The sequence below is a fragment of the Lepus europaeus genome, chromosome 6 (assembly GCF_033115175.1).
Source record: "Lepus europaeus isolate LE1 chromosome 6, mLepTim1.pri, whole genome shotgun sequence".
NCBI lineage: Eukaryota > Metazoa > Chordata > Mammalia > Lagomorpha > Leporidae > Lepus > Lepus europaeus.
In genome coordinates, this window is record NC_084832.1 from 75,247,977 (window position 1) to 75,257,000 (window position 9,024).

Here is a 9,024-nt window from a genome sequence, read left to right on the forward strand (position 1 = left end):
TATAAACAGCATGCCACTAGCATGGATGCATTTAGCTGTGGCTCACTCAGGAGTCTCTCTCTGCTAAATTTGGGTGTTTTGTGTCAAGGACACTTCTGGGGCCATAATATTGGTCTTTTCACAAAGCAGTCTGTCCCTAATTGTTACTCTCATCTTGTCAGGCATTTCATGATTGTTAAAGTTATATGCAGACTTTTTTTTTCTTTACAATTATATTAAAAAAGGGCCTTCTTGTAGCGTATTTGGCATAAGGTACTGACCCATGTGGCCCAAGAAGTAAACAAACATTTTTAAAAAGAAGAAACTGGCAGGAGAATCTCTTTGGCTTTGGGAACCACATGGCCCTGCCTGTTTTAAAAGTTGCCAGGCATTTAATATTGCCGTTCTCATTTGTGGAGATGGAGTAGAGTTTGAGAAACAGGACCAGTTCTGGTCTTAAATTTTTACTGCCTGGCTTTGTGACCTTAAAGCAATTACCTTCTCTGAGCCTCAGTTTCTTTACCTATAAAAAAACAAATTTATAATACCAACCTGTCGTGGGGATATTAAATAAAGATTAAATGAAATAACCTATGCAGAGTACTTAACATAGTGCTTGAACAATAATAGACTCTTATTAAGACTTCATTCTCTTCTCTTAAATCCCTCCTTGGGCTAAAGCATTGCCTTTGAGATAACCCCTGGCAAAGTAGAAATTGTATTTCTAGAAGAGGAACATATTGTTAACACATTGCATTAATTAGTATATTTGTTTTTAACTTTTGTAAATAGTTGGATCCTTAGGGAATGAAATATAGAACAAGTTTTAATTAGGGACAGGAAGTTGGGAAATGTTTGGGGAATGAGCTCTTGCATGAGGTAGGACAGGCAGAATGTGGACTGAGGGAATAATGCTAAGAGGAGTGACAAAACTAGAGCAAAAAAGACTGGAAACCTGGGAAGACTGTTTCATCCGGATTTGCCTGGGCTTGTGTTTGCTTGTAGTTGAGTTCTGCGGTCTTTACAGAGCTGCTGAAGATCCAGATCATCGCGAAAATTTGTCAGATGCTCAGTGCCCACCAAGGGAGCCTCTCAGGATATACTTATTGGACACCAAAATTAGTTTGGATAATCTGTTAACCATTGTTGATAAGTTACCTGAATAATAAAAAAACTCAACGGAAGAGGTAACAATTTGTATGTTTTATTGTCTAATTTTGAAGATGTTTGCCATAACTTTAATTTATTTCATAGAAGAAAATCAGGTTCTAGTAAATCTGAGTGGCCAGTTTTTAAAATTGCATCAGCATCAGAAGGGTAGGCCTGTTAGGGGTGTGGAGGACAGGTTCTTGGAACCTCCAACAATGAATTGAATGGAACTCCCACAGACAGCAAGTACAGGCAGCAAAGGTTATTATAATAAACAAAGCATATTCCACAAGGCAAGTGGGAACTGGCCTGTAAAAATAACTCCGCTTGCGATCTAAGAAAGACTCAGGTCAGAGTCTCCTCCCAGGACCACAAGGCAAAAGGACACGTACTCCATAAGCCCGCAGGAGCGAGCCTCCGAGAAGAGATCAGGGCAGTTTGTTTGGACTGTTAGTTCATAGCCAGATTTTTAAAGAGGGGAGGTGGAGTCATTGCCAGGGAGATTTTTGCCAGATGTCCTGGTGTAGGTACGCAGATGTCTTGGGCAGTGAGATATCAATGGGGACTTTGGCTAGAGGTCCTGGGTGGGAGGTGCTGGTATGCTCATGTAAGCAGGCAGGTAGTCTTTAATGTCAGACCAACATTTTTCAAACCAGCAGAACAAGCAATTTTAGTTTTTATAGCCTTTCGAGTTTTCCTTCTTTCTTGTTTTCCTGGGACCTTTGCTACCTCCTGCTTCAGGCCCTTGCATTCCATGTATTGGTCCATGGTCCCATTTTTAGAATTGTGAAATCCAAAAAGCTCTGAAAACCAAATTTTTCCCATTAAATTGTTTTATTTTGGTAAAATACAAGGATACTTCAAAAAGTTTGTGAAAAATCAGATTAAAATAAATTTATTTTGGTGCTGCAAAAATATTTTTACCTTTTTTTTTTTTTTTTGACAAGCAGAGTGAACAGGGAAAGAGAGAGACAGAGAGAAAGGTCTTCCTTTGCCGTTGGTTCACCCTCCAATGGCCGCCGCGGCCAGCTCGCTGTGGCCACGCGCACCACTCTGATCCGAAGGCAGGAGCCAGGTGCTTCTCCTGGTCTCCCATGGGGTGCAGGGCCCAAGCACTTGAGCCATCCTCCTCTGCACTCCCGGGCCACAGCAGAGAGCTGGCCTGGAAGAGGGGCTACTGGGACAGAATCCGGTGCCCAGACCGGGACTAGAACCTGGTGTGCCGGTGCCGCAGGCGGAGGATTAGCCTAGTGAGCCATGGCGCCGGCCGCAAAAATATTTTTAAACCCATGTATACAAGGAGTCTTCAAAAAGTTAATAAAAAATACATATTAATACATATTATGAAAAAACTATGCATGGATTTCAGAATTTTTGGCACCAAAATAAGCTTTCAAATAAATAAATATTTGAAAATTATTTATTTGTGAGCTTTTTCAAGTACCCTGGATACAAATATAAAACTTGCCATCTTAACTAATTTTAAGTGTATTAGTAGTACAGTCATAATATGCTACCATCACCACAATCCACCTACAGAACTTTTTTCATTTTGTAAAATTGCAACTCTGTATCCTTTAAGCAGTAACTCCCCCTTCCCTCTTCCCTCTTGCCCCTGGAAACCAGTTTACTTTTCAAATAAATATGTCATTGAAACTCAGCCAGAAAGAAGAGAGTTTCATTTTACTCTGTATTTGTTTCACTTGGTGTGCATTCCCATGTTAACTGTAGAATATGTGTTGGATTACCAGGGCCTGCCCCAGATCCCACTTGGAATCTATGGTGACACATGTGTTCATGTCATGTAGTCCTGTGAACAAATGAGCCAAGAAGCACTTTCCAAGTTATGAAGCATATCTGCCTTTCAGGATTTTGGCTAGAGATTGTGGGACCTGTACTATATTGGAAGTTACTTTTATTATTTAGTTTAAGTTTAGTTGTACTTAACATATAAAAATTCATATTTGAAAAATTTAAATTAAGGTGGGAATGCCTACTTCCTATTCAACATGTAGACATTTGCTTAGCACCCTATTTTCAGACAGGGAACCCACCTGGGCTATCTTACCCTGCTCCCGGCAGATGCTATCTCGCTCTTAAGGAAACAACCCGCAGGCTTGGAGAAAGGGCAGGCAGCTGCTGGGTGGATGGATGTTTGTTCCTTAAACAGACTTTCAGCTCAGCTTCCAGTTTAGAGTACTGCCTCCTGACCCAAATCTCATGGTTGCTGAGGTTTAGGGTTGTGCTAGGTAAATGCTGCTAATTTCTGGCTTTCGATAAGGCAGAGTTTTCTTTTTGCTCTTCAGTTTCCAGATTGTATTGCTGTGATATTTCTCTTATAATTTTGGCTCAAAACAAAAATTGTAACAGAAAACCACCACCTCCCAATAATGCCCAAACTTATGCCCTTTACATTTTAGTGGGGTTTCAAGGAGGAAGTTAAATACTTTTGTTCAGTCTGCCATCCTAATTGGGAAATTAGTGTTTTACTTTAAAAAGCTCAGTGTTTTCCTTGTGTTAATTTCTTACAGTGTTCAGGTTTTTTTTTTTTAAGATTTATTTATTTTTATTTGAAAGGCAGTGCTTACAGAAAGAGAGAGGGAGAGACAGACAGACAGAGGGGGAGAGGAATCTTCATCTGGTGGTTCACTCTCCAAATGGCTGCAACAGCCGGAGCTGGGATGGTCCAAAGCCAGGAGCCAAGAGTTTCTTCTAGATCTCCTGTGTGGGTGCAGGGACCCAAGCACTTGGGCCATCTTCTGCTGCTTTCCCAGGTGCATTAGCAGTGAGCTAGGTAAGAAACTGAGCAGTGACTCGAACCAGCGCCCATATGGGATGCCAGTGTTGCTGGTGGGGTGGCCTTACCCACTCTGCCAGAAGGCTGGCCCCTCCGTTTATTTTTCTGTTAGACTGTAGGTCTCCTTTGACAGAGACCATGGCCTCCGGTGTTTGTTTAGCCTGCTTTGAAACTGGACTTGCCTTTGGCCCAGGATGGAATGGTTTCAGTTCAGATCTGACCAGTATTTGGGTTTTAAGCACAGACAGCTTGGGCAGGGACTCAAATATCTGGCAAATTCTTGCTTTCTTGAGGGCCTTCAACAACAAACATTTATGGCATTTTAGGTAATACGTTAGAACCTGTACCACCATGGGCACCCCAAGGGTAATAATAGAAATATATATATATTTTTGACAGGCAGAGTGGACAGTGAGAGAGAGAGAGAGAGAAAGAAAGGTCTTCCTTTTTTTTTTTTTTTTTTTTTGCCGTTGGTTCACCCTCCAATGGCCGCTGCGGCTGGCGCACTGCAGCTGGCGCATCGCACTGATCCGAAGCCAGGAGCCAGGTGCTTCTCCTGGTCTCCCATGAGGGTGCAGGGCCCAAGGACTTGGGCCATCCTCCACTGCCTTCCCGGGCCTTAGCAGAGAGCTGGCCTGGAAGAGGGGCAACCGGGACTAGAACCCGGTGTGCTGGTGCCGCAAGGTGGAGGATTAGCCTGTTAAGCCACGGCGCCGGCTAATAGAAATATTTAACAGTTGGTGTAGCATGGGCAGAGATAAGTTCTGAAGCACATTTATAGTGTACTGATGCATATCAGCTTACTAGCCACTCACACTCCTACTTGGTTTCTAGAATGCCCCAACTTTCTTCAGTGCCCCATCCCCCCTTCTACACCTCCTACTTATTGCCCTGCACTAAGTCCCAGACTGGATCTTTAGAGAAATGAGTTTGAGCTACACTCCCTCCTTCTCTAGTCCTCTCCCTAAGGCTTGTACCAGATTCCCTGTGCACGGTAGCAAATAATAGGTGCTGTGGAAATAGGAAGTCTTTGCCTTGGGTTTTGATGCCAAAAGAGTGAGGGGAGAACGCAAGAGTCTTAGTGTGGGATGGAATTATCACAGGCAGGCTGTCCAGAGGGTATTTCAGGGTTGGCAGACTTCGCCTGGGCCACCAGCGTCCTGAGCACTTTTCCTGTCAGTTTGGCTAAGCTGCTGTACTCTGCATTACTTTTCTCACCTTAGCCTCCTTCCCCAAACTTCTTCCGGCCTGCAGATTCCATCAGGCATACACTGGGAGGATGAGGGAAGGGCTAAGGGGGAGGCAGTGTTAGGCTGGGGTGAGTGGGTAGGATGGACAAGGTCCCACCTCTGACTGGCTAAATTATGCAAGTCCACCTGGAACAGAGGAGAGACCTGATGCGACAGAAAGTACAGGGCCAATCAGGAGTGCATCCTAGAAATGGCTATGCAGGCGAAGCAGATTTTTTCCCCCTTGATCTCTCAACTTACATATTTATGTAGCAAGATGGATAAGTATGCCTATAATGCTAATTTATATTTTAAAGTTAAAAAAGTCGGAAAAAAGTTTTGGAAGGGGAAGATAGGACTTGGAATTAGAATTGAGACAGCTATTGCCTATCTAATTTTGAAAATGGGTCTGCTATGTTAAAGAGTCTTTCCTCAGACTGCTTGGAAACTTTCACCTTGGTTTCAGACTTTGTGCAATCGTTGGCATTCCTGGTAGAGGAACCTGGGGCTGAATTATTATGAAGCATTCTAAACCCTAGGCTATTTGAAGCTGCTGGCTTAAGGGCTAAATTCATAGTTTCCATTAGCTCTTCTTTTATAACTTCTTCTTTTCCACATTTTGTTGTAGAATACTAGTTAGAGAAACATTTGAATGCTAACTCATTTGCTAAAATTGTAAGATGGTTTTCTTGATGTCTGTCATAGTAATGCTTTCTAGAGCAGCAAAGTGAGATTGTGCTATTCCTCATGTCATAGAGAACTGAGAAGGTTGCTGTATGAACTGAGTGCAGTGATGGGTGTCTACTCTAGGATGCTATGACTGCTGTGCAGGCTGCCACACTGTGGGACTGTTGCGATCTTTGTTGGACGATCTGATCACAGCCAGTTCTGCAAGCTTGCTTCAGATCTGTCCGTGAGACCACTCATTCTATTTACATTACTTCTTAGCTGACATTATCACTGTCTTGTTTAATCTCTAGTAAATCCCAAGCTCAGGCTCATCTAAGAGAGTAGTTCAGGTCCACATACATTATTGAGCACCTCCTGAAGGTCAGGCACTGTTAGATCCTGAGGCGACAAAAAGAAGACACTGTCCCTGCCCTACAATGCGCAGTCTAGTGGGAGAAAACAGATACACAGTTAACTTTCAACAGAGTCCTTTTGAGGAACAAATCAAGGAAAACAGAACTTGTTGCCTAGTTAAATACAGGGGTTTAGTGAAAGAAAAATATCTGGGGTCACTTCTATGCTGATCATGCTCTCCTCTTTGAAACCCTCTTCCCTGGGCTTCTGAACATCTGTTTCTGAACATTGGGCACATTTAAGGTAGTATGACTGTAGACCAACATATACTTAATATTTTTTAAATTTGAGAGGCAGAGATGAAGATAGGAGGTGGGGGAGAGGTGTGTAGCCAAGAGCCAGGAACTCAGTCCAGGTAGCAGGGACCTAACTACTTGATCCATCGCCTGCTGCCTCCCGAGATGTGCTTTAATAGTTTAATAGGAAGCTGGAAGCTGGAGCTGGAGCTAGGAATTGAATCAGGCACACTGATGTGAGATGCTGGCATCCTAACTGGGTATCTTAAGTACTAGGCAAAATGGCTGCTCCCCACCCCCCCACACACCTATTTTTAGTCTTCTTTCCCCCTTGCTGATCATTCAGTCATTCTCTTCTCTAGATGCACTTGAGGGCACAGTCCTTGAATGCTGGCATCTTCAGGGCCCTCTCCTCAGCTCTGTGCTCTCTTCACCTCCTTCTGGGGCAGGGACTCCCATAGCTCTTCCCGCAGCTCAGCTCCCATTTCTCAGCATCAGTTAGATAACTCCACCTGCCACAGACAACTGCCATGGACACTCCCTGCCAACCTTTAGACCCCAAAGCTGCATGTGGTCCTGTTTCCCTGTCTCATGCTGCCTGGGACACCCTCCATGGAAGGAAATGGAAGTGGACAGAGGTCTCATGCAGCACAATCCAATAGAAACATGTTAGCCACCTGTGTAACTTACTTGTCACAGTTACAAAGTAAAAGAAACAAGTGGAGTTAACTTTGACAATGTATATTAACCCATAACACCCAACATATTATCATTTCAACATGAAACCAATATAAGAATTATTAATTACAGCCGGCGCCGTGGCTCACTAGGCTAATCCTCCGCCTTGCGGCGCCGGCACACCGGATTCTAGTCCCGGTCGGGGTGCCGGTTCTGTCCCGGCTGCCCCTCTTCCAGGCCAGCTCTCTGCTGTGGCCAGGGAGTGCAGTGGAGGATGGCCCAAGTGCTTGGGTCCTGCACCCCATGGGAGACCAGGATAGGCACCTGGCTCCTGCCATCGGATCAGCGCGGTGCGCCGGCCGTAGCGCGCCAGCCGCGGCGGCCATTGGAGGGTGAACCAACGGCAAAAGGAAGACCTTTCTCTCTGTCTCTCTCTCTCTCTCACTGTCCACTCTGCCTGTCAAAAAAAAAAAAAAAGAATTATTAATTACATACATATATGTCATGTTGAACCTTCAAAATTCAGAATGTATTTCAACCTCAATTTGCACAACCCATATTTCAAGTGCTCTATATCCACCTATGACTAGTGGCTCCAGAATTGCACAGTGCAGGTCTAGAATGAAAACAGTAGAATTTGAGGCTTGGCAAAAACACTCTTGTAAGAAGTATCACAAGATAGATTATAAATGTCACTATTTATATTATCCATGTTTATTTCTGTCCCTTGTGGGTTTTCCTAATATGTAGAGAAGACTTTGGAATTTCATTGTTCCTTAGCAGTGCTAAGAAAAATCAAGAAATCCTGTGTGTGTGTGTGTGTGTGCGTGGTGGTGGTGGTGGGGATTTTGAGATTCCCCAGCCCCTGGGGAATCCCAAGGGGAAGATGAAATTCTCAGCGTAGAGCCTTTCCCTACTTAGTCATTCCTAAAGCTTAGTGTGAAATCTTTGCTTTTTGCTTTACAAAACAATTGCTTTCCCCTCTCACAATTTCTTTTTATAATTTTCATACCTTAGCTGATAGGAACAAAATTTATTTACTTTACAATAATTATTTTAGCAAGGTGTGGAATTTGAATACTCTCTTTTTCATTCCACACATTTGAATTCTGGTTTTGAAAACAGGATCACTGTATCACACTCTTGGGTGTGAAATATTGGAGACTCACTATGGTGATCAACTAATGGGTGCTTACCAGTTTCTGGAGCTTAGCCCTGCATCATTCCGGATCCTTCTTTAAATGCTTTCAGGAGACTACCACTTTTTTTTTTTTTTTTTTGACAGGCAGAGTGGACAGTGAGAGAGACAGAGAGGAAGGTCTTCCTTTTCTTTTGGTTCACCCTACAATGGCCGCTGCAGCTGGCACACTGGGGCCGGCACACCGCGCAGATCCGAAACCAGGAGCCAGGTGCTTCTCCTGGTCTCCCATGGGGTGCAGGGCCCAAGCACTTGGGCCATCCTCCACTGCACTCCCGGGGCCACAGCAGAGAGCTGGCCTGGAAGAGGGGCAACCGGAACAGAATCCGGTGCCCGGACCGGGACTAGAACTCACTGTGCCGGTGCCGCAGGCGGAGAATTAGCCTAGTGAGCCGCAGCGCCGGCCAGAGACTACCACTTTCACTGGAGAAGCTGAAATAGTTTCTAGGGAGGCTACTCTTTTCAAGAGATGACAGAGCAGGTACCTGGGCAGCAGCCCTTCTGCCACTGTTCCTAAATCAATCTGACCTTTAAGGAATGTTTTTTTCCGAGGAAGAAGAGATTTTAAAGTTATATAGTGACAAGGGAGCTTTCTAAGAACTCTTCTGGCAGGCTGATACAGAAAGATGCGGAAAGAAATTATACAGGCCATGGAAGAGTGGTGTCGTCTTGGGG

The 9,024-nt window shown here is 44.2% G+C and overlaps 1 protein-coding gene across 4 annotated transcripts in view; it reads left to right on the forward strand.

The window, feature by feature from the left end:
• The window catches only part of LOC133761711 (NEDD4-binding protein 2-like 2), a 127,741-nt gene that overhangs the window by 98,327 nt on the left and 20,390 nt on the right, over positions 1-9,024 (forward strand). For 3 of the 4 annotated variants that reach the window (XR_009866215.1, XM_062194390.1, XM_062194392.1), the window contains one exon: positions 985-1,166. The gene's annotated coding sequence lies outside the window, so the exon portion shown is untranslated. Of the gene's footprint in view, positions 1-984; positions 1,167-9,024 lie in introns of those variants that run through there. The other variant, XM_062194391.1, reaches the window with a different exon arrangement.